The sequence below is a fragment of the Mus caroli genome, chromosome 12 (genome assembly GCF_900094665.2).
Source record: "Mus caroli chromosome 12, CAROLI_EIJ_v1.1, whole genome shotgun sequence".
Taxonomy (NCBI): domain Eukaryota; kingdom Metazoa; phylum Chordata; class Mammalia; order Rodentia; family Muridae; genus Mus; species Mus caroli.
In genome coordinates, this window is record NC_034581.1 from 6,072,758 (window position 1) to 6,083,944 (window position 11,187).

Sequence of the window (11,187 nt, forward strand, 5' to 3'; positions counted from 1 at the left end):
TCAGGCACTACTGCCTTACAGAGGGGAGGCCATTTGGCACCAGGAGGGAGACAAGATGACTCCTCGGTGTTTCATTTTAAGCTTTGAAAGTTTAAACTTCAGCTTGCCTTTGCCCTCTAACCTACTAAGGCTGCCCCACAGCAGAGACCATCCATAGGGTCCTCTACCTCCTCTTCTGAGACCTGAGCTGAGCTCTTACCAACAGGTACTGAGGTTCGTTGGTTGTCATAAACTGTTCTGTCCATACCTGGATTTCAGAAAGGAGTCAGCTTCGAATCACTGGCACTTCAGAGTGAATGTGAGTGGATAAGTCTTGTTTTTCTCAAGAAAAGCAATGGTTTGGGCATGGGGAGAGTCTAGTTACCAGCAAACATAAGGATTTTCCCAAGGGCCCTTAGCTCACATTTAATGTCTTTTGTACTTTGTATCTGTTTTGGGTCTGTGATTTTTGTGTAGTACAGTTTTTAAAAGGGCAATGATCAGTAAAAACTCTGCTAGTGAGGAAGACAGGACAGCAAGTGAGGGATGGAGTTCCCATCCCACAGTCACATCTCTGACCTATAATTGTTCCTGTCTGAAAGAATTACAGGGATGGAAATGGAGAAGAGCCTGAGAAAAAGAAGGTCCAGCTCAAGGGGAGGTCCCAAGGCTTGACACTATTACTGAGGCTATGGAGTGCTCACGAAAAGGTACCTAGCATGACTGCCCTCTGAAAGACCCAACAAGCAGCTGAAAGAGTCAGATGCAGATATTTGTACCCAACCAATGGACAGAAGCAGCTGACCCCTGTTGTTGAATTAGGGAAGGTGTAAAGAAGCTGAGGAGAAGGACGATCCTGTAGGAGGACCAGCAGTCTCAATTAATCTGGACCCCCAAGATCTCTCAAACACTGGACCACCTAACAGACAACATGCACCAGCTGATAAGAGGCCCCTAACACACATACAGCAGAGGACTTTCTGGGTCTGTGTTCATTCAGAGATGATGCACATAACCCTCCAGACTGGAGGCCCCAGGGCATTTAGAAGTCAGGTGGGGTGGGGGTATCCACAGGGAGACAGGGTGGGGTGGGGAGGAGGTGTGGGATGAGGAGCAGTTGGAGGGTGGATGGGAGAGCGAGGAATGGAATGTGGAGTGTAAAAAACTAAATTAAAAATAAAATTAAATTTAAAAACCTCTGTTGATTTTATTTATTTGTTGGTGGAAAAACAAAACAAATCTGATTCGCAGAAGTGGGGGGTTGCCATGCTATACAATTAATGACAGAGTTGGAATTGAAAGGGCAATCAACTGGCCTTTACATGACCAAGTTTGGCCTCTGTCATTCACTCTCATTTTGGGTAATCTGTCTATCCAAAGCTAGACAGGTCTTCACTACAGAAAGCCCTCAAGCTACTTTAAAATGAAGAGGCGGTGGTGGAGCTTTTGATAGGATGAAGATGGCTGAGGAGCTGTAAGGAAATGCTGAGTCAGTTGCTTAGGATGCAGCTCGTAGAGGCGGCCTTGAGGAAACACCGCTTGGAAAGATACTTTTGAGTCTTAGGTTTCAGCTTTCAGAAGGAAGTGTGTGTGTCCTATTGGCAACTCTTCTAGTCTTCCTGTTCCCCTTTTAAAAACAAAGTCTGAAGCCGGGCGTGGTGGCTCACGCCTTTAATCCCAGCACTCGGGAGGCAGAGGCAGGTGGATTTCTGAGTTCGAGGCCAGCCTGGTCTACAAAGTGAGTGCCAGGACAGCCAGGGCTACACAGAGAAACCCTGTCTCAGAAAAAAAAAAAAAACAAAAAAACAACAACAAAAAAACAAAGTCTGAGAATCGGTAATCTCTGAGCACACCTTGAGCTGGGACCTCTACCTAAAACTTAGAAAGACAGGATCCGATTGCAGTAGGCAGTGTGAGCCCAGACCTGGAGGCATGCAAGGTGGTGACAAGATATTTAAGGGACATCAAATAGGACACTCTAGCTAAGGATGATTTATGTTGGCAAGGTTTAATAAAATAGGGCTAATAGTTATTCTTTTGACATGAAAAATATGCTTATCAGGATCAAGAAAAGAATGTTCCCTCATAATTAACTATTGCTTAGAAGTACTAAAAATGGCATTGGCTTTTAGTATCTCTTGGGCTTTGAATACAACATTGAATTAGAGCAGCTCTGAATATTGCATGTAAATGTCAAAGTGTTTATGATAACATTTCCAAGATCAGTAGAAGACCAAGCCAGGTGAAATGCCAGCACGAAGGAGGAAGACAGACAGGTCATGATCAGCTCATCCTACCTGGAGAGCTGATGACTGCCGAGAGAAGAAGAGTCAGTCTTTGTCACGGATACAGCCTGTGGAAAGGTACCCATGATGTAGAAAATGGCCCTAAACCATTATATACTGAAGCATAAATAGACTCAATATGTTTTAAAAACAAACAAACAAACATGAAATTGGGGAGAGAATAATGTGGGGGTGGGTGGGATGGGGTTGAGGGGAGGGAATGGGGACAAACTTGATCCAAAAACATTATACCATATGTGACATTTTCAAACAACAACAACAACTACAACAATAACAACAGAGTTCTAGTTTTTTGCTTGCTTGTTTGTTTGTTTCTAATCAAAAGAAGCAAGTGATTAGTGGTGGAATCTCAGGCACCAGCAGTGATGGAGTCGAGGAAACAGTTTGGGGCAAGAGCTTTCTGGGTAGTCTTCAAGGCTGACTTGCCATCTGTCCACTGGGTTCCTATGGAGGTGTTGTCTAGAGCAGCCACTGTACAGCACCAGTTCACTCCTACTTCTTCCTGATTGTTTGGGACAGACAACACTGAGAAAGGAACTGGCCCATGAGGCAGTCACATTGCAGGTCTACCATTCTTAGCTATGAAGCCTTGCCCAGGGAGTTACCATCACCTGAACCACATCTTTCTTTATGAAAGTAGGTATAATGATATCTACCCTGCCTGCCTCAAAAAATTCTCTTAGGGAACAAGCAAAGGAATCTGTGTGAATGTGTTTTATGTGGAAAGAATATTACAGATAGGGAGAGTAGCTCTTGCCCAAACCCCTCAGTCCCATAGATCTTCAGTCTTCAGTGAGCTCATGCAGCTATATTCACCCTATAAAACCACAGCGGTTTTTCTTGGGCACCCAAAACCCAAATTGCAGAATCCCATATACTCTTTAGTGTGCAGATCTGAGCATGACAGCCAGCTTGGAATTGCGTTAGCAGAGCAGGTACTATGAACAAGCCTGGGGCTGTGGAATTTTTTAAAAGGGACCCAACACCAACATCTCTGAAATAAATTGATTTGGTTGAAACTTTTCCAAAGAAATTACCTTAATTCTGAGACTAAATATGCGGCGTTCCAGCCCAAATGGACTTTCTTGGCCAACCTTCTAAGAAGTAAACATCGTAGTTTAACACGGAAAGGGAGGTAGAACTTGTAGTTTCAGCTCGCTGATGTCACTCCTTGCTTTTTGAGCCAAAGAACAAGAAAATCCAACACTTCCTCCAAGGATGAAGGCATGGGATGGGAACGTTACAAATATGTTTGTGGTTTCTATATATTTTCTCTTAAAGGAAAAAAAAAACCCAGGAACTGAAGAGGATCCATTTTTCAGAATCTTGACAGACACATGTGCTCTTCTTGGAGAGAATCCCACCTGGGATTCTTGGCTGTCTCGTCACAAAAAAGCTTTCTTTTTTTTTTTTTTTTTAATTCTTGATTTAAAAATAAGAGGATCACAGAGGGTCTGAGCCATGGAATAACTTGTGCTAAAGCAGATTTTAAAAGTTAGGCCCTGGATAAGATCTTGGAATCTGGGTACATTTGAGAGTTGTGATGAAAGGAGAATTTGCATTTTATTGATGCAGAAGTGGGAAACCCCAAATCTAGAGCATGCTAACATGGCCCAGGGCAATAGGCTTCTATGAACACGGTTCTACTAGAACGCAACTCCTTTTGGCACCAGTGTCTTTTTTATTGTATTTGAGAATAAAGTATTCCTTGATAACAAAGATATATTCCTGGGAACATGTTGTAGTCCTGAGGTCTCACAGTGCTTGGCAGTGAGCACGCTCATAATTAAATGATAGGGGAGGAACACCTCATGTCATTCAGTGAAGTGGCTTACTGACAACTTCAAATGGCATGGAACAGAGTCAAGTATTTCAAGGCCCTTCTCCTGGGAAAGCAAATAAAAGGGTTGGTTTTCAAATGTGCTAGGAGATTGCTATTTTGATCTATCTCTTGGAAATTTCTGCTGTGCATGCAAAATACTTGGGTAGATTCAATTTGATCCCATCAACCTGAGTGAGATGTCTTATCCCTGCCAGAGGTTCCTCACATCCACAGGGAAGACTGGAGCAGATTCTTCTCAGGACCCACAGCCTCTCCATCCCCCTATACTTAGTGAGTATTGAATTAACATGGACCAGTTGAGTGAAGATGGCTACATTATATGTTGGTAGTAGAGTGGATATGGTATGGATGTGGAGAAGGGACAATCAATCTTCCTGGAGTGCAGAGAAGAACAAGGTCAAAGAAAGCTAAAGAAAGCTTCAAAGCTGATATTTGATCTGAATCTTAAAGCAAAACACATTGTGCTGAAAAAACAAAAACCGATCATCCATTTTTCTACTTAACTTTCAGGTTGTACAGTTCTAGTATAGCAAAGAGAGATACTAGTATGGACTTTCAATGCCCACGTTTCCTTGAATTAACAGGTGACCCTTGAGTACAGTAAAGTTCTGGAGTGCCTCCTTTTGTGTCTTAGGAACTGCTGTCTCTGCCTCTGGGCTGACCTTCAAGCTCTACCCTCTGGCTGGAGCTCCACTCTCAGGAGCCGCCTCACCTGATTTCCTGCACTGCCCTCTCTTGGGTCCTTGGGACAGGCTGTTGTCCTTGGCCTCCCTCCACCCCCAGGGTATGCAATTACTCAGAAACTCCCAGCTGTTCCCCAGCCCCACACTGAGTTCCCAAACAAAACCTGTGAAAACAGCTGTGGTGGCAACTCTGACCACCGCTGGCAACAGCAGGGCGTGCACGGTACCGAGCAGACTCTTGAGGCCCAGCTGCTCCAGATGTGAATGGAGCCGGGACAGACACTGTCTTTGGGATGTGTCCAGGAAAGATCTCCCTGGAAAGTCTGAGATTCCATGTTGTTCTTTTTGACTCCATCCAAACCAAACGGAGCCAAATGTCTTCTGTCCCTTTCTTATGGGTTTAGCCTCATGCCTCTGCAATCTTGAGGCAGGAGAAAGGCTCTCTGGGTATAAGAAACCTCACATAGGTGTGGTCATTACACCCATCACATTTTTGTATGAAGGGCATGATGTCATTGTGAGACCCTCCTGTCTTCCTAGCCTCTTACCTCTGGTCCAATCGTTTCGACATTTGAACTTGCCTGTGATCTCTGTCTGCCAGCTTGTTACCCCCACATCTACCAAGTCCCCCACCTCTTGCTTTTCCCCCCTCCTTTTTTTGTTTCTATCCATCAGAAGCATCCTATTCCTGGCGTGTCCTTCTAAGATGAGTATGCCTGGTAACATGATTCCCTTACTCAAAATGTGAGCCCAGCTTACTCACCTTAGGATGCCCTGATTATCTTCTCCTTGCATTAAGACCATCGTTTCAGGATCTGATGCGAAGGCAACTGGGGCAGCTTAAGCTTGTGCCTCTGCCCTCCAAATGCAGAGGTGTGTCCTGAAAGGGGCTACCTCACTATGACTCCATTTCGCACTTCCCCTGAACTGGAACTTGTATCTAGATTTTCAAGGTGGGTAGGTGTTAGCAGGGCCAGCCTCTAAGGGTGCACCTTCTCGATCACCTCGTTCTTTTTTTTTTTTGGTTTCCTCCTCAGCACAGGGGCCGCTGATGTGGACTCTACAAATGTCACTTGGACTAAAGCATTTTGTGTTGAAAAATAATTTTGTTGTTTGACTTTGTGATGGAGAAGTATTTAGTTATTTATTCTCTTAAATCATTGGAAATTGGGACTTTTCTGCTTTTTTAAACTTAAGTTTTTAATGTTTTTGAAATTTTCATGCATGAGTACTATATTTACATCACTCCTGCACGCACTTTCTCCTTCCAATTCCCCCTATGTCCATTCCCACCTTAAATCTCTGACCTCTTCTTTAATTTTCATTGTCACACACATATGTAATAATAACAAACATGTTACACTAAGCATGTACATATATAAATAATAGCACATGTATATATGTAACAATAATAAACACATATATGTGACAATAATGTACATATATACATATATATGTAACATCATGCACAAACACCCCTTTATAAAACCCACCAAATCTATGTAGTATTGTTCATATGTCTGTGCGTTTAGGGCTGAGCACTGGGGACTGAATTATTTGTCAGAGAGCTTTGCCCTGAAGAGGATGGATTCTTCATCTAGGTAGAGCATCTTGTTAAATTTCTTCCACCCATGTCGTCATGTCAACTGGAATTGTCACTATACAGGTCCTGTGTAGGGAACTATCTTGTTGAGATTATGTGTGCACCTTCCCTGCCATATCTAGAAAACACTACATGCTCCCTGTCTCTCCAGCGCTATAATCACTTTACCATCTTTATGTTTCATGACTGTCATTGATGGCTGCTACTTCTGGGCCACACTGCTTCCACCCGGGTGCATTTGCCAGCTCCACTTCCTTTGCATTTAGCCTACAAAACACTGCTCATTGTGCTGGATGCGGGGAGGAACACTTCCTGACCACCCCACTTCTTGTGGCAGCTTCAAGGCAAGGTGAGACCCCCTCTTCTTTCTCATTCCCCACTCTCTCTGCTCCTGTGTTCCCTGCTCCCTCATCACACAGTGTGATCTTCCTAGTGGTTTTTGCATCTTCTTTCTGTTGCCAACTGTAAGTTATTAGGTAGGAAAGAAGGACACGCCTTTTTAAATCCTTGTTATCTCATAACACCATAGGTACTTTTTACTCAGCATCCTGCATTTAAAATCACTTGGGTTGTATAGAATTGAAGTTTAAATTAATAAGTCAGAGTGGACACCTTGATTAGGTACCATTGTAGGAAGAATTGAGAATGACCAGTACTGCTGCAGGCTCTACCATCTCTGCCAGCTTCTTCCTTCTGCTCATGTACAGCATGATAGTGAAGGATGAAGTCTAGTCTTGGAAACCAGACTGCCAAAGTTTGAACTCAGGTTCTGCCACTTCCTGCTGGCTGTGTGATTATGGCCCTTCACTTTTGTGACCCAGTTACCTCCTTGTGAAATAGACAATATCTCACCTAATTTAGGCTGTTTGAAGAGTACATGAGATCATATTTGTAAAGGCCAGGGGTTACTTTAAACAAGGACAGTGTTCATATCCTATGGCTCACTTCCCTGTATCTTATCTTTCTCTACATTTGGCCTACATGCACTGAGCTATGAGCCTAGAATTTGGACAGTAGAGTTTTTCTTATTGTGTGTCTCCAACTGTGAGCAAAAGGCAGTATAGCTCTTTGTGAGGTGATGATGAGTCAGATACACCCATAATCAAAGAGTTGTGTGTACTGTTAAGCCTGGAGAGGAATGTGCAGTGCCATGGTAGGCATGGTATAATTTTAAAGATTCGAGGTTCTACTAGGATTATAAATTAGAGGAATGAATTACTTATGGAACATAAGACATACATCACATAGAAGAAAAGTTTTTAAGGGATTTCAAGTACCTATAAGTCAGTGTTCCGAATTGTTTTGTGACCTTTTCTGGGGAGATGTGAGCAAATGTCTCTTCACCACAGAGAGACTATCAATGACATTTCAAAGAAATGTTTCCATTCAAGTGGACTCATGGCTCTAGCTGCACATGCAGCAGAGGATGGCCTAGTTGGTCATCAATGGGAGGAGAAGCCCTTGGTTCTGTGAAGGTTCTATGCCCCAGTATAGGGGAATGCCAGGGCAAGGAAGAAGGAGTGGGTGAGTTGGTGAGCAGGGGAAGGGGGGAGAGCAAAGGGAAGGGGGCTTTCGGAGGGAAAACCAGGAAAAGGGATAACATTTGAAATGTAAATAAAGAAAATATCTAATAAAAAGGAGTGTTTACTTGGGTTGCTTATAACAGCATGGGTGAGGGGCTACTTACTGAGTAGTAATGCCTAAGAGGTATGAAAAGTCCACCCCAGCATTGAGGAGTTCACAGGAAAGCTGCATCCTGGGAGTTCCTGACACAACCTGTAAGCAACTTGGCCACATAGAGCCTCTTCTCATCAGCAATTGTTCCTTCTGGAGTGGCACTGGTGCTCTGTTTTATGGAATTTCAACAGCTCCCTGAGACTTGTCTGTTTTGTTTACTTCCTGAGCTCTGTGAATTTACTCTGCTTTCTGAATATTAACTAGCTTCCACCCTTCCTTGGGATGTAGATATTTCCATTTGGAGGAAATTGTAACACCACAGGAAGTCAGATAAATTCTATAGTTTTAGACTGGAAGACCATAGAAATTATATACTGTATGAAGATGGGGGAGATAGGGTTAGGAGAATTACAGGGAGTTGGAAGGAGGAAGGTGTGGGCGGATATGGTCAAATTATCTTGTACAAATACAAGAAAATGTCAAGAATACTTTTTCTCATTTATTTTAGTTATTTGAGATCATACAAATGTATTTTGATCATATTCACCTACTCCTCCAACTCCTCCGAGATATACCCTCTCTTCCCTACCCACTCAACTTCTTGTAATTTTTTTTAATCCATTAAGTCCAGTTTGGCTTCTTACATATTTTTGGATATTTAACCTTCCATTTGAGTATGGTATTCCTACCAAGGGCCATAACCTTAAACAAAACTCCTTCTCCCAGAAACTATCAATTGACAACAGTTCTTCAGCTAAGAGTGAGACTTCATGACCACAACCCTTCTCTATGTTGGAACTTTGTCTAGCTTGGCTTTACATAGGTCTTGCCTATGCTGTCACAATGCTGTGTGTTTGTATGGTAAGTCCCAAGCTGTGCTAGATAAACGTGGTTTCTTGGTAGTCATCTACCAATTTTCTCTCACACACACAATCTTTCTGCTCCACTTCTGAAATGATTCCAGAGGCTTGGGAGGAGGAAGTAGGATCTAGATGGCCATTTAGGGCTGAGCATTCTGAAATCCCTTATTCTTTACTCCTCAACCAGTTTTATAGTGGGGATATCTGTGTTAATTGCTTTCTACTGGGAAAAGAAGGTTCTCTGATGAGGGTTGAGAGATGTACTAATCTATGGGTCTAACAATAAGTCATCAGGAGTTGGTTTAATACTACATTCTATTAGCAGAATAATATTAGCATGTCCTTCTTGGGTCTATAACATGGATAGCCACAGGTTCTTTACCCTATAATGATGCTATGTTTGTGTTTTATCTTGTGGAATGAGCCTTAAATCCAACCAGAAAGTGATTGTTTATTTCTGGGATGGTTGCACCAGTACTGTATGAGCAGACACGTCTTTGTAGCTCTCCAGGTTCGTAGCCAGATAAAATTGATACTGACTTCCTTTTACAGTAGTATCCACTGCACTTTCCAACACTATGAAGACGAGTCAATAAGGATGAAGCTTTCAGATACCAGCTTGACTTCTCCATGTTCTTTGTGGTCTTTTCATAAATACAGACTTACTATAAATTTCTGAAGGGTTCCCAGGAGGTAGGCTGACTGTTGTAGTTAGAAGACTCTGGATAGGTTGCTCTCCTCTTAGAACCTCTGTCCCTTCATCTATAAAGTGAGAAGTGATGGTGTCATCTTGACAGCTGGTGTAGTCATTAAAAAGCAAGTGAACACATAATGTGCCTGGGGTAGTTCAGATTCCTTTAGTAAGCTAAATCATCCCAAGGGAGCTGTTTCATTCTTTTGTCACTTGCCTCTTGCTCAGAACCTTCTTATACCTCTTCCTGTGCTGAGTCCTATACATTTATTTACTTACTCATCTTTGCGGGTATCCATGCAGGTCCTCATACATGCTAGTCAACGCTCTATTACGAAGCTACAGCCCTGCACTTTGGCATGAGCTTTGACTCAGTGCTACTTGAACTGTGGTTTGTGGTCTGCACTCTTCCACAGGGCAGGTGTAGAAATGAAGTAAGTTATTCCTGTGATTCTGTCCCAGATGCATAATAAGCCTGCGACCAGGACAGGGCTTCTGTGGTCTGTAGTAAAAGGCTTGCATGACGAGCAGTGGGGAGGGAAGAAGATGCACAAAATATTTCCCCCAAATACTCAAAATCAGTGACAAGATTGTGTGGGTAGGTTTGCTATACAATTTATTTGACTCATGTGGCTATTTGAATATGTCCATAAGTGGAGCTGNAAATGCCTGTACAAACTTCCTCCAAGAAGCAGGTACATTTCACATTTGGGGGATTATTTTCCCTATGCATTAAGCTCTCTTACTTTCAGCAATGAATTTATATGATGGCTTATCTTTTTTAAAGTGTATGTATGTCTGTGTACATATGTGTAACCCCATATGTATATTTCTTCTTACCTATGCAACTTCATAGATATCGTCTAAGTAGATGCTTGAAACTGTAAATGATACCACACCCTCTAGCCTCTAGGTATGAGGTTTGTTTTATATAGAGACACTAAACTTTAATTCACAAATTATGCACAGTAAGATATTAGCAGTAATAACTGATGATAAGGAAGAATAATTGTAATTATAGTCTCATGAAAGTTATTGAAGACACATGAGGTGTTTATTCTAGACATTTCCATTAATCCATTCTATCTATATTTGACCATATATAACTGAAACCCTGGACAGTAAAGCTGAGTGTGTGCATCGGGTCTACTACATAAATATGCATATTACACATGCACATATGTGTTGTACAGAATTTGCAAAGAGAATGTCAATTTTCTGTGAGTTTATACCCTGCTTTACAATCCTATTTATTGCATACAAACTTCTCAAAGGCAGGATGCTAAGGCTTTCCAATTCACCCAGTGATGATGCCCTAGTTACAACTTGATACCTTGTGTTCTTCCTTAGAGATTCTGCATTGCTATCCAGGGTAAAATGCAACATACATATTTGCCAAGAAGTTGCCATTGCTAAGAGTCAGAAGATCAGGGCTTTTTTGTTTTCTCTTCTTCTCTTCTCTTCTCTTCTCTTCTCTTCTCTTCTCTTCTCTTCTCTTCTCTTCTCTTCTCTTCTCTTCTCTTCTCTTCTCTTCTCTTCTCTTCT